Raw genomic sequence first — 22719 nt, 5'->3', positions numbered from 1 at the left:
AAGCTCACAATCAGATTACAATGCAACCTGACAATGGATGGAGATATCTACCCAAATCATGGCCCATCCTCATCCACTGGCTTTCAGTCCTTTACTAACTATCCCACTACTACACACATCTTAGGCAAACTCCCAAACTCACTCTTGATCAGTCACCTAAATATCAGAAGTGTAAACAATAAGATTCAACACATACATGCCCTCTTAGATGCTCTTTCCTCAGACATACTATGTCTAACTGACACCTGGCTAAAACCTTTACTTCAGATAATGGAATTATACGACCAGGCTATAACATCCTAAGGCTTGATCGAACCAATAGGAAGGGAGTTGGAGTAGCTGTTCTGTACAAATCCATGCTTGAAGTGTCCAATAATGCCCATGCAAACATCCCTATTTGGCAATGCTGAAATACTTATCACTAAGCTCCACATTAATAAGAACAAATGTATAAATCTCATTTGTGTATATATTCCCCCAGGCAATAACATAAATACCCTCAAAGATATCCTAAATTGGTTATCCAGCAACTACCCCAAGAAACTATTGTACTTGGGGACTTCAACATAAACTGGAACATGTGTTCCTCAGAAACACCCATTCACCACATAAACCTTTATGGATTTTCACAGGTCGTATCCTCCCCCGCTAGGATCAGTAAACCCAACAATAAAGTAAGTATTCTGGATTGGATTCTTGTTAACATCCATCCCCTCAAATACAAGAGTGGGACCTTGCCTGATGATGTAAGTGATCACCTCCTCACCTATTTAATCAGGCAAAAAGCTGATATCCACAACCAGTCCATTTTAAAACAGTAAGGAACAATAAGAATTTCAACTGCACGAATTTCCAAAATGAACTCAAATCTTGCAATTGGTCAGTTCTGAAGCAATTACCACTTGAAGAAGCAGTAAATTACTTTAATACCAAATTCCTATACATCCTTGACACCCATGCACCAGCATGGACTATTAGAACCAAAACAAAAGTTGCTCCTTGGCTCTCAAAATAAACCAGACAAAAATGCTACTTAGAAATAGGGCTTGGGCCACTTTGCAAACCACAAAAAAAATCCATAGATCAAATTAGATACAGACAGCTATGAAATTAAACAAAAAAAAAATCCACCACATTAGACAAGAAGTAAACTATTACTGTCATATACAAGAAAAACACCAAAGCAAGCCACAAAAGTTTTAGGTAGGTATAAACAAACTCCTTAGTCCAGGACAATCTTCCACTCCTGCCCCCTTGGATTCTAACCAAAAACCCCCAGAAGAAATTGCCAATACCTTTAACAGCTTCTTTACAACAACCATCCAGAACCTGCCTAATCAAGTATTCCACAGATGCCCATATTCTCCAGCCATTACACCCAGCTCCCAACTCTCCTTTAGCTTCAAACCAGTTTAAACATCTTCAGTCTGAAAATTACTTAAGAATCTAAATCCTACCACCCTGTCAGCTGATCTACTCCCTGCAGAATATCTACAAAAAGCTACAGATGCCATAGCATACCCCATTACTATCCTGATCAATAGAACTGTAACTGAACTGTCCATCCCCTCTGTCTGGAAGATATCCCATGTCATCCCACTCCATAAAGGGGGCAGCTCTACTGATCTGTCAAACTATAGACCTAGAGCTATTCTGTTACCATTGGCTAACATTATGGAAAAATGCATCCATAATCAACTCCTGAACTATCTTATCCATAATAATCTTCTAGCCAACACCCAACATGGCTTTAGACCATTCCATAGTGCAACCTCAGCCCTCCTCTCCTTCTCTAATGTCATTAACCAACACCAAAACAATAATAAACTTTCCTCTGCTATCTTTCTCAATCTTTCACAAGCCTTTGATCTGGTAAACCACCAAATATTCATAAACACTTTGAAATCCATCTCCCTAGAGGACCAGTTCATCCATTGGTTTCAATCCTATCCCAGTGGTAGACAACAGGCTGTCCTATGGCAGAGCAAACTATCCACCCTTTTACCCATCACCCTCGGAGTACCCCAAGGCTCCATACTAGGTCCACTATTATTTTCCATTTTCATCAATGATTTGTATAAGATCATCCCAAATGCAGCATGCATTCAATATGTGGATAACTCCACTTTAATATGCTCTGACACTTCACCTACAGAGTTGCAGATTCTATCTCAAAATACTTTTAACACAGTTGAAAATTGGCTCATTAACCATTGTCTCATGTTAAATCCTAATAAAACCAAACTGCTGCTTTTTCCCCCACTCGCAGGTCTACCCCTATGACCTTTACATTAAAATCCAGCAACAGCACCATTATTTCCCCAGATTCCTCAACCAAACTCTTAGGAGTTATAATAGATAATAACTTTAAGTTTGATCTGCATATCAATAAAACTATTAAAACAGTTAATAAAAAACTTGGCTCACTATATAGGATCAAGACCTTCCTAATGCGATTAGCCAGAACTGTAATTGCTCCTACACATCTACTCTCCACCCTCCTCTATGCTTCATCTCTATTTACAAACCTCAGCAAAACTGACCTTAATAAACTTTCTAGCAGCTACAATCACATTGCTAGATTTGCTACTGATGCAGCCTACAGAACTCATCACTTTCAAAACCTAAATCTACTAGGATGGCTTGAACTGCCTAACCTATTTCAGGTTAACCAACTAATAGTTGCACAGAAGATCCTCTACCAACCAGATAACACACCCGTACTTAAAAACCTCATCACCCCCTTCAGTAACCTTAGTGCACTTCATTCATCTGAAAGACTACTAGTTCAAACTCTCAAATCCGACAACATAGCCGGAGAATCTATATTTGCTAACTCTGTTGACAAAACTTGGAATTCTCTTCCTGCTAATCTTAAATCTGAACTCTCTCTATCTCAGTTCAAGAAAAGTCTGATTCAGTACTTTAAAAATTATGGCTATGTCCTTGTCCTAATCCAGACTAACTGTAACCATCACTCGTGCACATGGAAGACTTCTGTCTACACTTTGTTTCTTAACTTATATATCCTATGATTTCCTTGGAGCTACCAGGTGAGCCTACTAGGCATTCAATACCCTATCATTCTTAAAAAGACTATCTAGAATTTTCCATCTGAGTAAAAATGTAATATTGTGTTTGTATACATCTGTGTACAAATCTTTTTGTGTTTATTTTGTGTTTTAAACTGTAAAAATGTAACAGTTTGTTGAATGTGTTTTTGGAGTTTTTCTCCCCAGGTCTCTGCTGAAAATGGACATGTATCCAGTCGGACTATCCCTGTAAACAAATGTAAAATAAAATAAATAAATAAATAAAAATAAATAAGAATATTTTGAATCAAAATTGGAACATTTTTAAGGGGGATGAACATTTATATAGTACACTAGGCCCTGGACCTCACTTTGCATATAAAATGGGTTATAATTTTAAGAACATCTTTAAAGTACCAGTTACTCTAACACATTTATCTGTAGAAAATTTGAAAGGAACTTGGAAATGTGGGATTTGTCATCAATGTCCTTTTATTTTGGAAAGGACAGTGATGGTTATTGGAGAACTCGAGGAGACCATAAGGCTAGTTCAGGGTAATTGTTCTACCAAGGGGGTGATATATATATATATATATATATATATATATATATATATATATATATATATATATATAGCGATATGCCAAGCATGTAATAGTTTCTATGTTGGCAAAACTGAATGCCAATTTAGAAAAAGGATATATGAACACATTCAAGCTATCTCCAGGAAAAACACCAATAATGCCTTATGTAGGAATGTTCAGTCTTGCCATGCCTTTACTAATTTTTGTTTTGGAATATTAGAAGTTGTCCCTCAGAATATAATGAGAGGGGTGACTGGGTGACATTAGTGGAGCATAGAGAATTACAGTGGCAGTTAAAATTAAATACTGTTTGGGGAAAGGGACTGAATTAATGTGTTTCTATACTACCAGTGTTAAAACACTGTGCTACTCAACTCTAGAATAATCTTTGTTTAGTCATATGAGCTCATGAAATGTTTTTATGGTACTATTTATATAAACAGTATTTGTATCATGAATTTTTTATGTGATTATTATTTTTTGATTTTAAAGAAGATGTTCCTGCATATGGCACTTTAACTTTTTAATAATGTAATTGGTTAGCCAATCATACATTTATGTATGGTTTGTTTAGTGTTTAAAAAGTCTGTTCTTTCACTGTTGGACAGTTCTGATGAAATCCAGTATTGTGGGACCGAAGCACTTAACTGTCTGAGGTTAATAAAGAGTTTGTTTTATTGAGCAATGCTGAGTTTATGGACTCCTATGGACATTATATGGAAGTTTGAGTTTGTTGTGTGAATTCCATGTTCTATAACTTTTTAGAAGCTGGAGTGTGGGTGCTCCTGTTGACTAATGTGTCTGTGTGTGGTTTGTACTTTAGTTCTTAATATACACATAACATATAGTTTGCTTATATTTGTAAGACAAGCATATGAATCATATTAATTTTCACAAATGACATATGTTTATTTACAAAATTTCAAATAAGCTGGGCTGGCAGTGCCGCAGAAGTATTTAGGAGTATGGGTAAAAAGGATACTGTTATGGCAGCTAAAGATATGTATGACCAGAATAAACAAAAGATAACAAAAAAACTGAGAAAATGGAAGATCCTGCCTATAGATATGGATACCAAGATACAAAGAGTAAAAATGTTTTTAGTCACTTTAGTTCCACACACAGGACAGGCACATTTTTATTAACCAGATGAGTAGCTGTGGATAGCAATTAATAAAGAGTTGAAGGATTTTATCTGGGAGGGGAGGAGGGCAAGAGTCGTGGGGGATAAGCTGATCCTTCCAGATCAATAAGGATATTTAAGATTACCGATTTGAATGGATATTTACAGCTACATAGTTAAGGCTTGTATATACAACACAAGCAGAAAGCTACAATTCAAAGTAGAAAGGGATGATGATGAAGCAAGGGGGAATTCAAGAAATAAGGAAAGAGTGGGATTTTGGATGCAGATCCTTAAGGAGAATAACAACAGTCATACAGGCAGAAACAATAGCAATGTGGAAGAAAGATACCCAGACAGTTCCAATAGTAGTAGGAGCAACAGATCTTATAAAAAAGAATTTACAGTCATATTTAGATACGTTACCAATACATGTAACTCCATATGAACTGCAGAAGGAGTCATTACTGGGCACATTGTGGGTGCTGCGAAGAGCATTACTGGTTGACATCAAAGACTGAAACAATACTAATTTCATGAACTTTAATCATACTTTGACTTAGGAATGAGGTCCATTCCCATCATGGTATTAGAAACCCAAATAACTTGGAGAAAATAAAAAGATATTACAGTCATAAAGTCGCAGAAAGTATACTAAGAATTAAACTAATACAGGACTGGAGAAAGAAGATTCTGCTTATAGGGATGACTTCAAATAGGGGTACATAGATCAATAAAGGGGGGCTGGAATTTACTGGAGGAAGCTGAAAAAAGAACCAAGGTATTAGGAACAAATAATTAGAGAGGGAAATGTAACAGAATGGGAAGTGGCCAACAAGATATTTGGACCTCAGGCTAGAGATTGCCTTTTCTATCAGGGATTGATATCAGTCTAAAAGCAAAAAGAAAGGGAAAACAGAATTCTAAGTGAAAGACCCACACTGGTTGAGTTTTTCATTGAATCTAGAATACAAGCTACTGCTAAAAAAGAGTTAGTTAGTACTGAATATAAAATATCACATGATAACTACAGGAATCAATCAGAGGAGGTCAGAAAAGACTGAAAAGAGAGATTAGATAAGCAGTTCACAAAGAAACAATGGGAGGACATAGGTTCATAGGTTCATAGGTTCATACTAGGCTATCTGCCCGAGGGCATTTACAAGCCTAGCCCATAGTTTTGTGGCTTACGCCACCCCTTTAGTATGGGGAACTATACCCATTATTTTGCTGTGCCTCTGTTGAGCAGTGACACTGAGGTAATCCCTGGGGTATATCTGCGATCTCCCATCCATTGGTCAAGATTTCTCTTGAACAAGGCCAGCGAGGTGCTCTGCCTCACATATACCGGGATTTTATTCCACAGCATAGGGAGTCTTTGGGTGATGAATCTATCCCTCCAGCACGTCCTATTAATAGCCGTGTCGAGGTTTAAGTCTCCCGCACTTGTGGCTCTGACGGATCTAGATTTTTTGAGGTGAAGCATATTCATCAAATCTGGGTTTGACATGGCCTTGTATGTTAGGCAAAGGTCACCTCTGAGCAAGCGGTAAGCGACTGAATAGAGCTGGAGTTCTTTCAGTCGGGCAGCATAGGACAGATGTTTGAGACCCTTTATCCTTTTGGTGAGGAACTTTTGTGGCCTCTCCAGCTGCTGCAAGTGTCGGGTCAGATACATTCCGAATGGGGCATTGTACTCAATCATTGGTCTGATGAGTGATGAGTATAGGGAGACTATGACCTCCCTTGATCTAGATGAGAATCCCTTGATGATAATGTGGGCAATGTAGAAGGTCTTACTAACTACTTTAGCTACATGGGTGTCGAATGACAGACTACTATCAACCTGGGTCCCCAGGTCCCTGATAACTTCTTCTGTGCTCAGTGGATTGCCACCTATTTGGTAGCTAGGGGTAACCTTGTTTTTCCCGAAGGGTATGACTATGCATTTTTTGGCATTTAACTTTAGGCCATAGCTCTGGCACCAGTTATCCGTTTCTGTGAGACCCTTCTGAAGGATATCTGTGTCAGATGTGTTTACTACTATGGCGCCCAGTTTGCAGTCATCTGCAAACTTTGTCAGCCATAACCCTCCTGTGTTTGCTTGTACTTTGGAAAAGTAGATGCCAAACAAGAGTGGGCCCAGGACTGAGCCCTGTGGTACACCACTTGTGACAGGCTTTGAGTCTGACATGGCGCCAGCAACTCTGACCCTGTGGGTTCTGTCACTCAGCCAGTTTGCAACCCATCTTGTGATGTATGGGTTAACATTTAAGCTGATGAGTTTTTCAATGATACCCGAGTGGGGTATTGTATCGAAGGCCTTTGCCAGATCGAGGTAGGCTGTATGGACTGCCTTTCCCTCATCAATGGCTTTGGTGACTGTTTCGAAAAAGTCAACCAAGTTTAGAAGGCATGATCTGCCTTTGACAAAGCCAAACTGGGATGGATCCAAAGTCTGCAAATTCCCTGTGTCTTTATTTATGAGGTCCATTATGATCCTCTCCATGGCTTTGCAGATAAGGCTTGTTAAGCTAATGGGCCGGTAATTTCCAGGGTCGGTGGAGGCACCGCCTTTGTGAAGTGGGACCACAGTTGCAGTGCGCCACTCCCTGGAGTGCGTATCCAGAGGTAAGACTATGATTAAACAGCTGTCCTAGCTGTGGGTTTAATTCCTCATTGAGTTTGTGGAGCACACAGCCGGGGACACCATCAGGTCCCATGGATGCTGTGTTTTTTGCTTTGGAGAGAGCAGTTCTCACTTGGGCGTTGGAGATGTTTGGGGGCTGCAATCGCTTGGTATAGATATCTCTCCTTTTGGGGAGGGAGAAGTTTGCACTGAACCTGTCAGCCAGTATGTTGGCAATGTCTGTAGGATCAGTAATCTTCACATCATTTTGAACTAGTTCTGAGCATATCTGGGAGTTTCCTCCCAGGTTTCTAACTTATAGCTAAAGAAGGCCTTATGATTGTCTTTTGTGTCTTTAGCTATTTGTCTCTCAAAATTTGCTTTGGATGATTTTATGAGAGCTCTTAGTTTTTACTTATAGTGATCAAGGGTGTCTTACCTTTTAAGGATTTTGCTCTATCTTGTAGTAGCTTCCTCCTTTTGTTGTAGAGTTTGTTTATGGCTGGGGTCCACCAGACTGGACGCTTGCCTTTGGTACAAAGAGTCTTTGTTTTGCTTGGGATTGCCTTATCCAAGCAGTCCTGCAGGTGCTGGTAGAAGGCATTTGTAAGTGATTCAGCGGCTTGAGTACTGTTTTCCATGGCTCGGGGCCTTAAAGGAGACCACACTAGTCTTTAGAAGTGTGAAGTCGGCTTTCGAGAAGTTCTTTACTGTGGTCTTTTTATTTCAGGTGGGGTGGGATGAGGACCTCCAGCGAGATTAGTTTGTGATCTGATCTCACCAGTGAGGGGTATACTTCCGGTGTTGAACATTGTGCTCCCATGTTCGTGATGATGAGATCAAGTATGTTTTCTCCTCTTGTGGGGATGGTGACTAGTTGTTCCATGGCATTTGAGTTTATGAATTCCAGGAACTTTTGGGCTAGGGTGTTTGGGCTTGAGTAGTGTTCCCAGTCTATATTAGGGTAATTGAAGTCACCTAGTCTGATGGTGTTTGGTGATACATTTATCCCCTCTAGTGTTTTCAGGAAGGCCATGTGAGGTTCCTGAGTTTGTGAGGGTGGCCTGTAACATGCTACAATTTGCAGAGCAGTCTTGCCTATGGTTGATTGCACCTGGATGGTCTCTGATGCATCGTGCGTTGCCACCAGTCTTGAGGTGTGGGTGTCTTTGATGAATATGGATACCCCCTCCTTTCTTGGTATTGTCTGGATTTTGGGGCCGGAACGCATGATAAGAGGTAAAACCTGATAGTGCTGGGGTGCTCTCAGGAGCCTTGAACCAGGTTTCTGTCACTGCACAGACATCAATGTTCTCCATACTGAGAAGGGCCTCGAGGGCGTGCATTTTGAGATTTAGACTTCTGGCATTGAGCAGCATTACCCTTAGTTTTTTTCCTTTTTTGTGTTCTAGGGTGGTAGGTTTAGAATTTGAGCCCTGCCTAAAAAAGGCACTATGGGGGTGGCAAGAGCCTTTGCCAATATCCGGAATCCCAGGGGTGACAGGTGCAAGCCGTCCCTTGCGAAGCAGCGTGGCTTGTCCAGCATGTCATCCCAGGCAGACAGACATTGGATCCCCTTTGAATGACACCAGAGTTTAAGCCAATTGTTAAAGCTGATCATCTTATCTCTGTATTGTGGCATCATTCTTGGTGAAGGTAGGATACTGCTCAAGGTCAGGGTCATACCTGCCTGGGCTACATAATCAGAGAGCTCCTCAATGTCTCTTTTCATGTAGTCCAAGGAGGTACGTCTCAGGTCGTTTACACCAGCGTGGACAATGACTGAGTCGTATTTGTACCTGCTGTTGAGAGACCTGAGTGCTTGCGTTATGTGGTGGATTTTAGCGCCCGACAGGCAGCTTACTGTGACCTTCTCCTTACTCAGTCTGGTGGCGGGACGCCAGTGTGTCTGACTATGGAGTCACCAATGACTAGTGTGTCTGGCATTGTGTTTGGCCTTAAGGGCTGTGACTGTTTGACACTCTGACTGTGAGGTCTGTGTGTTGCAGGTGTTGTGTTCTGAGGTGGTGGTTGTTTGGGTGTCTGCTTTGGTGGCCTCTGCTGTTTTGGTAGATTTTTGATCAGAGCCGAGTATGTCTTTGTGTGTTTATGTGTATGATTTGAGGTTGTGATGGTACTATGTGAGACTGGGTCTATAGTGTGTGTGGTAACCTTCTCCTCCTGACTGGTCTTGCCAGTCCTATGTTGAGAGAGCTCAGCCTCCAGTTTGGCCGTATAGTTGCATCTCTCACATGTATTTGTGTTTTGTGGGAGGAGGAGAGGGTTGTCTGTGTACATGAGGCAATTGTAACATTGCCTCAATATTCCCAGGTTCACCAGCTGAGCAGGAGAGGACACTAGCAACTGATCCCTCGACATGCTAGAAGGACTAGACAAAAAACTTTAAAAGAGATTCCGGGGGACGTGGGTGACCGAGAAATGGGGGTTTGCCTTTTTGGGGTGCTATCTATAAGAGTGCTGTATCAAGGTAATAAGTACTGTAGGAGCAAGTGCTAGGTTTAACAGATAGAGAAAAGTCTACTTGGAGTCAAGTAGAGATGATCTTTTTAGGTATTAGAGAAAGTGCTAGTAACAGGGATGCTTAAAGGTAAGATTGAAAAGAATGCACTCTGCAGTGTGCACTAGAGAAGTTAGATATGAAAGTAGGTAACTTGAGTTTTACCTGTTTAAAAAGTTAAGGTTTAGTGGAGAGTTACTATTTTTAAAACATATGAATTGCTCTCTAATAAGCAACAAAGTCTCAAAGATTTAGGATTTTTGCCTGGAAGTGTTTGCATATATAGTTTTATACCCCAAGCATACTCCAAGGAATTTTTCCTCTGGTAGATGGCACATGTTAGAGGTATAGTGGCGAAGAAAGAGGTATATCAGAGCATATGTTTTCAGAGTGTATTGAATTGGTAGACTTTAAAAATTCCATATAGAGTGCTCTCTCAGGAATAATGGGTGAGCAAATGAGTGTAACTAAAGAAATTGTAATTATTATTATTGCTGTTATTGTTATTATTGTTATTATTATTATTATTACTGTTGTGTTGTGATGTAGAATCTGAACTGCCTAGACATAGTAAGGCTTTGATAAATTTAATTCTGGTGGCTGCCAAAAAAATCAGTTAATAGAAAATGGAAACCATAGTCTAAATCAACCATACATGAAATAGTGAATATTGTAACAGAGATTAAAGAATAAGAAGTGAGATCTTTAGAAAATGGTAGAAGTAAATTACATAGAAATAAATGGAAATTATGAGAACAATACATGCAGAAAAAGGAGTTCTAACAGAAGGCAGGAATTGAACAATTTATGTAATGTTGGACTGATTTTATTTTATAGAACAATATATGTAATGGGTTTGTATTAATTCATCACAAACTAATTCCAGTCAATGGCTGTTCATCAAACACAAACCAGCAAATGGCTTTTCATCCAACGCTCACTTCAGCAAATGTTTTTCTAAGAGAAGTGGATTACTTGTGCCCCATACCAACTGTAACACAAACTACAGAAAACACAAAATCGCTACAAGGCACTTTCTCAGGGAGACTGTAAAGAAAACGAGCTCCATAAAATAGTGTCAAAAAACTTTATTGTCTGCTTTCATCCGTAAAGGACTTCATCAGAATACAAAAACAATAACTACAAACCTATTTATACTTCTTAGAACCAATAAAAATTCCTAAATAAACAAGTACCTCATTAAAGTGTAAAACCATTGATACAAAACATATCATTAAAACCAACAGTAGAAAAGAAAACACAAGAGAGAAAAAAGAGAGGAAAAATATATATGATATAAACATTTATGTACATTTTGAAATTTTTAACCTTCTATCTTAAAAAAAAACATTTTATATTAACAATTTCATTGAGGCCAGGTGGCAAATCAGCCAGTAATTTAAGTTGCCATAAAGCTTCTTTTTGTTCCACCCTGGCCTTAAAATCCCCTTCTTTTATCACAAAATACCCATTCTATAACAATAAATAGAAATTTCTTGTAAGAAGTGCAATTTGTGCATGTTTATCAAGTGCATTATTCTTGTTTTTAATTTTAATAGCATATATGTTTTTTTTAGCCCTCATTTCTAAGCTTCTGGTTGTCATGCCTATATAATAGGCACTACATCCAGAGTGTACACTCACATAAACAACACATTTGGATTTACAAGAAAAGACTCCTGGTATAGGGATTACTTGATTAAAATGATCAATACTTAAATAGGGTCCTTCTAATAAATATATACAGATAGGGCAACCCCCCACATTTGTACATACCTTTATCTTTTTTGTGACAATGTGTCATAATTGTAGCTCTTATTTTAAAACAAAGAAATAATAAATTCACTGTCTCTATCAAAACATTATCATCTGTGATCAATCTGGAGGCCTTATAAATTGCCAGGTTCCTATTGAATTGTCAACAGCTTAGGTTGTTGAATGCTTAATCATCAACACCTAAGCATCAAATGCTTACAATAGTGAATGGCCACATCATCTAAGTCTTTCCTCGGGAAAGAATTTGCATGGCCGTTATTGGGGATTTCCCCTTTCCCCAATGTAGAGCGATCTCAGAGTTGGTATATTTAGTTAGGGGGGTGTGGGGGGCAAAGCCACCACTATGTTTGGGTGTGTTTGTGCATTTTGTTTACAGATGGCCACCCAAATTCTTTCCCAAGGAAAGAATTCGATGATGTGGCCAATTGCTATTGTTAGCTTTTGACACTTAGGTGTCGATGCTTTAGGGTTCGACAACCTAAGCTGTCGATGTTATGATATAGACGCAAATTGTCCTCTAGTTATATTATCTTTCATAAACTGAGGATGGTTACTGCTGGGATTGGTAGGACAAGCAGTTGAAATTAAAGAAAAAAGACACACTCATTTCCCTCCTATTTTATTGAAACCTTTACAAAAAATGTATAGAGCCAATGATGTCTCTGTAGCTTTATGTTGTCTGGATATGTCCATAGATAGCAGATCAATACAGTCAGTTAGTTATTGAAGACAGCTGGAAAATTTTAGAGGGTAATCCTGATCTTATTAAATGTATTGGGTCTACCCTGAAATTTGTTTATAGGAATAGTTGGAATTTGAAGACTTTATTGCAGAATGATGCTTCTAGTAATATTATTTGTCACAAAAAAGATAAAGGTATGTACAAATGTGGGGGTTGTCCTATCTGTAGATATACATTAAAAGCACCCTATTTAAGTCTTGATCATTTTACTCAAGTAATCCCTAAACCAGGAGTCTTTTCTTGTAAATCCAAAGGTGTTGTTTATGTGAGTGCACACTCTGGATGTAGTGCCTATAGCATAGGCATGACAACCAGAAGCCTGGAGCTGAGGGTTAAGGAACATTTACATGCTATTAAAATTAAAAACGAGAATAATGCACTTTATAAACATGCAAAAATTGTACTTCTTACAAGAAAGTTCTATTTATTGTTATAAAATAGGAAGTTTTTGATAAAATATGCAAGGGTTTTAAGACCAGGGTGGAACAAAAAGAAGCGGTATGGAAACTTAAATTAGGGGCTGATTTGCCACCTGGTCTCAATGAAGTTGTTAATATAAAATGTTTTTTTTAAAAGATAGAAGGTTAAGAATGTCAAAATGTACCCAAATGTTTATATTATATTTTATATATATATATATATATATATATATATATATATATATATATATATATTTCTTTTTTCTCTTGTTTTTTTTTTCTTTTCTACTCTTGGTTTTAAATATATATTTTGTATCAATGGGTTTATGCTTTAATGAAGTAATTGTTTAATTGGGAGTTTTTATTGGTTCTAAGAAGTATAAATAGATTTGTAGTTATTGTATTAGTATTCTGATGAAGTTTTTATAGATGAAAGTGGACAATACATTTTTGATGCTATTTTTGTTTTCCTTCCAGTCTCCCTGAGAAAGTGCCTTGATGTGGTTTTGTGTTTTCTTTGTTTTTACCACTAGTCCTCTGCAGCATTTGTTATTTTTGTAACACAGACTGCATTATATCAAACCCACCAAGGTGGAGGGAAAGACAGCCCTAACTCCATACCCACCTACATATATATATATACCAACTCTGAGATTGCAGTACACTGGGGAAAAGGGCAGATTTCCTAATGTTGGCCAACTAGCTCCCTTCCCTTAGGAAATGTTTGCTGAAGTGAATGGTCGATGAATGGTCAAATGCTGGAATTAGTTTTCAACAAATTAATATAGACCCCTATGTAATGTATAATGTTTGTAAATGTGAACTTGTTAGTATGGTTTGATTACTTTTATATAAATGCAAGTTTGCCGATGTCACAAGTGATAATTCAATAAAGGTGTTTTTTAAACAAGAACAAACAATTGTGTTAGACGTGCACAATAGTAATATCTGATCATTGCATATGAGTGGTGCTAGTGGGTCAAAGGAAACTGATATTTCCTTTTCCACTGATTGCAATGTATTAAAGGGGTCACTAAATGGTGATAATGACTGACCCTTCTAATTTAGATTTAGTAGATCTAGAAAGACCAATAACCAAAGTTGTCACACTTGTGAAAAGAATGAGATGAATAAATTAATGTGAGCATTATACCACAATAACAAAAAGATCAGACTGTCTTAATTTAGATCATAAGCCTGTCACTTTTAGAGGCATTAATGAGGACAGTTTAATATGAGTGGCTCAATGGTGAAACCTGCTGTCAGACCAAAATGTAAAGTTGATAAAAAATGATTTACTATATTTGCACTACCAGTATTGAAACCTGGGGGCATCAAAAATAAAGTCCAAAAACTGATTACAGTTCAGTCAAACCACCACTCTGTCATAATTCAAGCTAGTGTAAACAATCTTAAATCCACTCTACTGAATCGCCTGAAAAACGTAGTAGTAGACATTGTTGAAGATTAAGTAGAATTTGCACTAAGTGAAATTATTTCATCTCTATTTTTGGCAGATTACATGTTTACTAAGGGACATATGTTCAACAATTGGCTACAGCAACTCTTTATTGTTTATCATTTAAAGTTAATAAAATACTGGGAAGACTGTGTTTATGACTATAGATTTTTCCAAAGATATGTTACATCTAAATAGATATGGTGATTCTTATGTTTCCAATGTAATAACAGCATACCTAAAGCATTTTTAGAGGTAAAATAATTGGGCAGTCAGTTAGATCACACAATAGATCTGATATTTTTTGAAGTGTTTACTATCACCATTTAGGTCATAAATTTAATGAATGTTTTGTTTGGTACAAGAAGAAAATTATAAAATAATTGCAATAGTTGAATCATAGAACTCCTTTTGCTTTTAAATAAAGGATTACGTTAAATATGATGACTGAGGGAAAATGGAATAGGAGGTGGGGTCACTATGTGGAGGCACACACCAGTGTCATCTTTTTTAGTTAAACATGAATCTGAATGGGAATGTATAATAGCAAAGATTAAGGATAAAAAGAGTAAAAATAACTTTCATATCATCTTGTGTTATTGTAGCAAAGGCATGGACAATATGACACATTCTGAATATTTGTGTAACTCAGAAAGAATCCTATCCTGGAATATAAAAATATTATATTGCTGGGTATTTCATTTACCAAGACTGTCATGGGGTGATCTAACTAGTATGATACACTTTGAACAAAAAATATGAATATAATATTGATTAATGGTATGACACAACTTGCCACTGAAAGTACCAGAGGTGAACATATGTTGACTGTTATCCAAAGCAATCCAGACCTGATTAAAAATGTTAAGACAATGATGCCCCTTGAGTTTTCTGATTCAACAACATTTGATCTTAAGTATAAGTTAATTTTTAACATAAGTTCTCAAAAATATAATTTTTGTCTAATTGATTATAGTATACTGATGCATAACAATCAAGATAGGTATTGGAATAAGTTACTTATGTCACAGTCTTTCTCTTATGCATACGGAACACTTGTAGATATACTGTCTTCTAGTGTAAAAGCAACATTGTCCACTTACACTGGAAAAAGTAATTACCCTTTATGGTGGAACAGGAAGTTATATAGAATTCTTAGGAAGAAGAAGAAAAAGAAGAATAAACAGTGTAATTTGCATAAAAAATATTTCAGAGTTAGGATTAAACACATCTATAACCAAGCATGTAAAGATTTAAAATTTAAAATTAGAGACATAAGAAAAAAATACAAAGTCAAGCTAGTCAATGACACATCTAATAAAAAAATCTTTTTATAATTATATTAATTCATTAAAGAACAATTCTACAATAACTGATTCATTTAAATTAAATACTTGTGATGAAAGTGATCCCTGGATTATATCCAATGAAGTTAACAGATTATTTGGGTCCAATTATAATGACACTGTTGTTTTATGTAAACACTATAATCATATTAAACATTATGGTATATACCCTATATTTACTGAAAAAATGAATCTAATAAATCTTGAATAAAATTAAAAAGTCATCACCTGTTGGTCCAAATTTAATTCCTGGTATACTATAAATTAACCGTCAAAAACACATTACTCTCTGAATTATGCAATATTTTCAATCCAATGATATATACCAGATGAGAAGAACATTTCCCATATAACTCTAATTTTCAAAAAAGGAAAGAAAGATTCTATTGAAAATTATAGGCCAATAAGTTTAGCTTCAATAAAGGGTAGTGTTTTGAGAGATGTTTAAATGGATTACTTTATAAAACAGGTACAAATCTTTGTATTATTGCTATAGAACAACATGGGTTTATTAAGAATATATCTACATTAATTTAATTAGTTTCTTTGAACATTCTGCTGTTTGTTGCAAAAAAAAAAAATATTCTTGTTTCCCATCTTTCCTGACCTAGAGTAGTCCAAATACAGGCTTTGCTGTATTCTGGACTTTTGGAAAGTTCCTGTGTTGCCCATTTACTTTCTTGGATAAAGGCAGGCTTCTTTGTTCACCAGTGGCAGTGGGAAGCTTAGAGCAGCCTAGCTTTCCCTGGAGGAGTGTTCCCAGCACAAGAATCTGGCCATTGGCCGTTTTGTACCAATTTCTAGCTCTTTCAAGTCCCCCTGTATAAAACCCGCTTTGGCGCGGTTTTTGCGCTTGTTACTACTCAGACAAGCTCCTTGTGGTCCTGCAGAGTGGTGCTAGCAGCAGAGAGGCTAAAAGAGCGACTGCTAACCTGATAAAAGTGTTTTTTCCTGCTACTACCTGGGCAACTGTCCGATCTAGCTAAACTGCAAGTAATTCTGCTTCTTGAACTGTTTTAAACTGTTTAAAGTTGTTTTTGCACCTGCACTTTTAAAGTTTGCCCTGTTTATTGCATTTACCTATTGAGGCTACACACTCAAGTGCGCTAGCCTGTGTTACATATTTATTGCATTTTCCTGCTGTTTATTGCAAAAAAGAAAAAAAATATCCTTGTTTCTCATCTTTCCTGACCTAGAGTAGTCCAAATACAGACTTTGCTGTATTCTGGACGTTTGGAAAGTTCCTGGGTTTCCCATTTCCTTTCTTGGATAAAGGGAGGCTTCCTTGTTCACCAGTGGCAGTGGGGAGCTTGGAACAGCCTATCTATCCCTGGAGGAGTGTTCCCAGCACAAGAATCTGGTAGTCTATTGGCCGTTTTGGGCCATTTTCTAGCTCTTTCAAGTCCCCCTGTATCAAACCTGTTTTAGCATTGCTTTGCGCGATTTTGCGCATAGTGCAGCATCATTGAGTTTAAACCATTCTCGGCTCCACAAAGTCTGCTCTTCACTTTTTCCCTTACAACTGATCTAGTTCTCATAATAAACACCCTATTCCCACTCTAAAGCCTGGCACTTGCTCACTAAAGCAATTAAATAAGTCAGTACTAAAAAATTAAAAGCACTACACCCTCACAAACTCCCCTTAAGTACTTTGTTCCCCATTGGCCCTTTTTTCAATTATAAAGGAATTCCCAATACTATTCTAGCATGTCCAAAGGTCAGTTGTCAATCTCCTCTCTGGTCCAGCTGGTGAATCTGGGAATCTTGAGGCAATGTTATAACTGCCTCATGTACACAGACAACCCTCTCCTCCTCCCAACAAATTCCAGCACATGTGAGAGATGCAACCATATAGCCAAACTGCAGGATAAGCTCTCTCAACTCAGTACTGGTGTAACCAGTCAGGAGGAGAAGGAAACCACACTCACTACAATTCCAGTCTCACAAAGACCTACCACGACAGCAAACCAAACACATAAACACACAAAAACATACTCGGAGGCCCTAAATAAAAATCTGCCTAAGCAGCAGAGACCTCCAAAGCAGACACCCAAGCAACCGCTACCCCAAAACAAAACACATGCAACACATAGCTCACAAAGCCAGTGTGCCGAACAGTCACATCCCTTAAGGCTAAACAACACACCTGATACACTTGTAATAGGTGACTCTATCGTCAGGCACACTGATGTCCCACTCACCAGGCTGAACAAGGAGAAGGTCATGGTGAGCTGCCTGTCAGGCCCTAGGATCCGCCACATAACACAAGCACTCAGGTCACTCCAAGGTAAGTACAAATATGACTCAGTCATCATCCATGCTGGTGTGAATGACCTGAGATGTACCTCCCTGGACTACATGAAAAGAGACATAGAGGAGCTGTATGAGCATGTAGCCCAGCCGGTATGACCCTGACCTTGAGTAGCATCTTACCCTCACCAAGAATGATGCCACAATATGAAGACAAGTTGATCAATTTCAACAATTGGCTTAAGTACTGGTGTCATTCAAAGGGGATCCAATGCCTGTCTGCCTGGGATGACATGCTCGACAAGCCACGATGCTTCGCTAGGGACGGCTTGCACCTGCCACCCCTGGGCTTTCGGATATTGGCAAAGGCTCTTGCCACCCCCATAGTGCCTTTTTTAGGCAAGGCTCAAAAGACAAACCCACCTCCATAGGTATCACAAGGGATAAGAAACTAATAGTAATGCTACTCAATGCCAGAAGTCTAAACCTAAAGATGCACGCACTCAAAACTCTCCTTAGCATGGAGAACATCGATATCTGTGCAGTAACAGAAACCTGGTTCAAGGCTCCCGACAGCACCCCAGCACTACCAGGTTATACCTCATACCATGTTTTTCGGCCTTAAAATTTGGACCGAACCACAAAAGGAGAGGGAGTATCAATATTCGTCAAAGATACCCACACCTCCAGGTTGGTGGCACAGCACGAAGCATCAGAGACTATCCATGTGCAACTAACAGTGGGTAAAACTGCCTTCCAGTTTATAGCCTGCTACAGACCACCCTCACAAACCCAGGAACCCCACTTGTCCTTCCTGACAACACTGGAAAATATGAAGGTCTCTCCAAACACCATTATATTGGGCAACTTCAACTACCCTAACATAGACTGGGAGCATTACTCTAGCTCCAACACCCTAGCCCAAAGGTTCCTAGAATTTATAAACTCAAATGCTATGGAACAACTTGTTGCTACTCCCACAAGAGGGGAAAACATACTGGACCTGATCATCACCAACATGGGGACTCTATGATCCAGACCAGAAGTGTATCCCTCACTGGTAAGATCAGACTATAAACTAATCTCACTAGATATTCACATCCCGACCCCAGCCCCTGCCCAGAAAACCACAGTGAAAAACCTCTCTAAAGCAAATTTCACACTCCTCAAAACCGAGGTGAAATCCTTCAAAGCCCCCGGGCCTGTGGAAAATACGGCCCAGACTGCAGAATCCTTTATAAACGCATTCTATGAACACCTTCAGGAATGCATGGATCATGCAATCCCAAATAAAACCAAGACCCAATCCTCCAAGGTTAGGCGTCCTGTCTGGTGGACCCCAGCCATAAACAAACTATACAATAGAAGGAGGAAGCTACTACATGATAGAGCAAAATCCCAAAAAGGGAAGACATCTCTGATCAGTATTAGCAAAAAGGTACGGGCACTCATAAAATCGTCTAAGGCCAGATTCGAGAGAAAAATTGCAAAGGACACTAAGGATAATCACAAGGCTTTCTTTAGTTATGTTAGGAACCTGGGTGGGAATTCCCAGATATGCTCAGAATTAGTCCAAAATGACAAAAAATACACCAAACCCACAGACATTGCCAACATCCTAGCTGACAGGTTCAGCGCAAACTTCTCCCCCCTTCCCCACCAAAAGGGCAAATATCTATCCCAGCAGAGTGCTGCCCCCCTGACATCTCAGATGCTCAAGTAAGAGCCGCCCTCTCCAAAGCAAAAAACACAGCATCAATGGGACCAGACGGTGTCCCAGGCTGAGTCCTACATGAACTCCAAGAAGAACTAAACCCAAACATAAAACTACTGTTCAATCTCAGCCTTACTACAGGATATGTACCCAAAGAGTGGCGTACAGCAACAGTGGCCCCTCTCCACAAAGGTGGTGCCTCAACGGATCCTGGAAACTATTGCCCCATAAGCCTGACTAGCTTGGTCTGCAAAGCTATGGAAAGGATCATCATGGACCTCATAAATAAAGATATTGGGGACCTACAGACACTGGATCCTACCCAGTTCGGCTTTGTTAAGGGCAGATCCTGCCTCTTAAACCTGGTCGATTTCTTTGAAACAGTCACCAAGGCCATTGACGAGGGGAAGGTGGTCCACACAGCCTACCTGGACCTTGCAAAAGCCTTCGATACAATACCCCACTCGGGTATTATAAATACGCTCACCAGCTTAAATATAAACCCCTGTGTCACTAGATGGGTTGCAAACTGGCTCAAGGACAGAACCCACATGGTTAGAATTGCTGGAGCCATGTCAGACTCCAAACCAGTTACAAGAGGCATCCCACAAGGCTCAGTCCTGGGACCACTCTTGTTTGGTATATATTTCTCGGAGGTACAGGCTAACACGGAAAGACTGTGGCTGACCAAGTTCGCAGATGACTGCAAACTGGGCGCCATAATTGACTCTCAAGCCGACACAAGCATCCTACAAAAGGGCCTCATAGAAACAGACAACTGGTGCCAGAACCATGGCCTCAAGCTAAACGCCAAAAAGAGTATAGTCAACCCCTTTGGCAAAAACAGAGTGCCCACAAATTACCACATAGGTGGTAATCCATTAAGTACGGAAGAAGTAATTAGGGACCTGGGTACCCAAGTTGATAGCAATCTCTCATTTGACAACCACGTGGCTAAAGTGGTTAGAAAAACATTTTATATAGCCCACCTAATCATGAAGGGATTCACATCTAGATCAGGGGAAGTCATCGTGCCTCTTTAATCATCCCTCATCAGGCCCATAAATGAGTACAATGCCCCTTTTGGGATGTACCCTACCAGACATCTGCAGCAATTGGAAAGACCCCAAAAGTACCTCACCAAGAGGATCAAAGGGCTCAAACAGATGCCATATTCTGCCCGGTTAAAGAAACTCCAGCTCTACTCAGTGGCATACCGCCTGCTCAGAGGCGATCTGTGCCTAACGTATGAAGACATGTCCAACCTGGAATTAATGGACATGCTGCACCTCAGAAAATCCAAATCCCATCGAGCTACATGCTCGAGAGACTTGAACCTCAGCACTGAAATAAATAGGACATGCTGGAGGGACAGATTCATAACCCAGAGACTCCCTTCACTCTGGAATAAAATCCCAGTCCAGGTTAGGCAGAGTCCCTCATTGACTCTCTTCAAGAGGAATCTTGATGAGTGGATGGGAGATTGTAGGTTTACCCCAGGTATCACTTCTGTGTCACTGTTAGACATAGGCAGAGTATACTAACCTCAAAAAAGGACATAGCAACATTCATTTAAAATGGGTGGCGAAAGCCAAACACATTCTGGCTAGGCTTATAAATGCCCTAGGGCAGATAGCCTAGTATGAACCTATGAACCTATGAACCTATATAAGTGAAACCTTAGAGCAAGGACTATCTCCAGGTGTTATATTTCTGGACTTATATATGTCTTTTGATAGCCTACCATTTCGTATTGTTAACAAATGTCTACAAAAAAGTGAACAGCAATATTGTGAGAGGGATTATGGAGTGGCTAAGAAATAGATCACTGTGTGTCAAATTTAAAGGTATTATGTCTAAATTTCTGCCTGTATGTTCATTTGTTCCACAAGGTTCAGTCCTGGGTCCTGTTTTTTTTTAAATGTTATTTTCAACAGTTTTGCAAACTAAAGAATTTTGGATACAAAAATGTACCAGTGATTACAAAATTGGTTTTATGATGCAAAATTAAAACAATTACTATGCTTTGAAAGCATATATGAATACATTAATGGTATGGGCTAAATCTACAGGTTTAAAGTCTACAGTGAGGATTACTATTGAATAATGCCAGACATTAGAACTTCATACTTATTATTCAGAAAATGCATGTCGATGCAAAACCTGTTGTTATATTAACTTAAGTCTTCTATGTGGCAGCATGCATGAATGGGTGTTCCTTCATTGAAGGTTGTGCGTTAGGCCCGGCAAGCCAGCATGTAAAAATCTACTGCCAATCATTAGCGGACTGGAGTTCCGCTGTGGCGACCCCTAACCGGGAAAAGCCGAAAGACACAAACAAGAGTAATATTTAACATTGCCTCTGATTGTGGGCATTTGTCCCTCTGTTATTCTTTGACTTTCTCCCTGCTGATGAAAATCAGTTGTATCTAAAGTAGAGTGAGCTCAAAAGAAATAAGTTGTGAAGGAGAGTAACAAAAAGTCCCAGGATAAATGAGATAAGGACTGTTCAAGAGTAGAATACTTAAAGGGCTCCAAGGATAGAATATTAGAACACATAAACATGCTCCGAGATACAAGTGAAGTTATCATAGGAAGTAACGGCAAATTTCTCTGAAATATTTTATTCTGGGTTAGTTTGAAGCATAATCATATACAAAATTATCTCAATAATCATTAAGGAAAGGACATAAAAGCTAAGGCACAGAGGTGTTTTTTTTGGGGGGGTTTAGTTACAATTATTATTGTATCACAGCTGTGGTTTTTACTAGGGCAAGAAAAAGGAAATATTCTAAAAGGAGTGTATATATCTAATCTGAAGCAAACTGATTTTTAGAACAGATTCAGAACAGAAAGTTGGTTGTCAGGCAAGAGAATCATTGGCCAATGGAGAGAATAAATGGATGAGGGAGAACCTACGATACACAACAAAGTGCTATTGGTATAGAGGGCTGTACATTAATTGCATTTATGAGGAGTGAGTACAGACAGGTTAAGCAACTGGACTGAAATGAAACTGTTGTAAGAGACAGGGTCATTCTAAGAAATGGATTGATTATTCTTCTATAAAAGAGGTGAATATGGGATTGCAGATAAGATGCAATGCCACTGCACTTGGCCTTTTAAA

This window comes from Protopterus annectens, chromosome 6.part0 (assembly GCF_019279795.1).
Source record: "Protopterus annectens isolate FY-2018-M chromosome 6.part0, PAN1.0, whole genome shotgun sequence".
Classification (NCBI taxonomy): Eukaryota; Metazoa; Chordata; order Ceratodontiformes; family Protopteridae; genus Protopterus; species Protopterus annectens.
Note: the sequence above shows the minus strand (reverse complement) of the source record.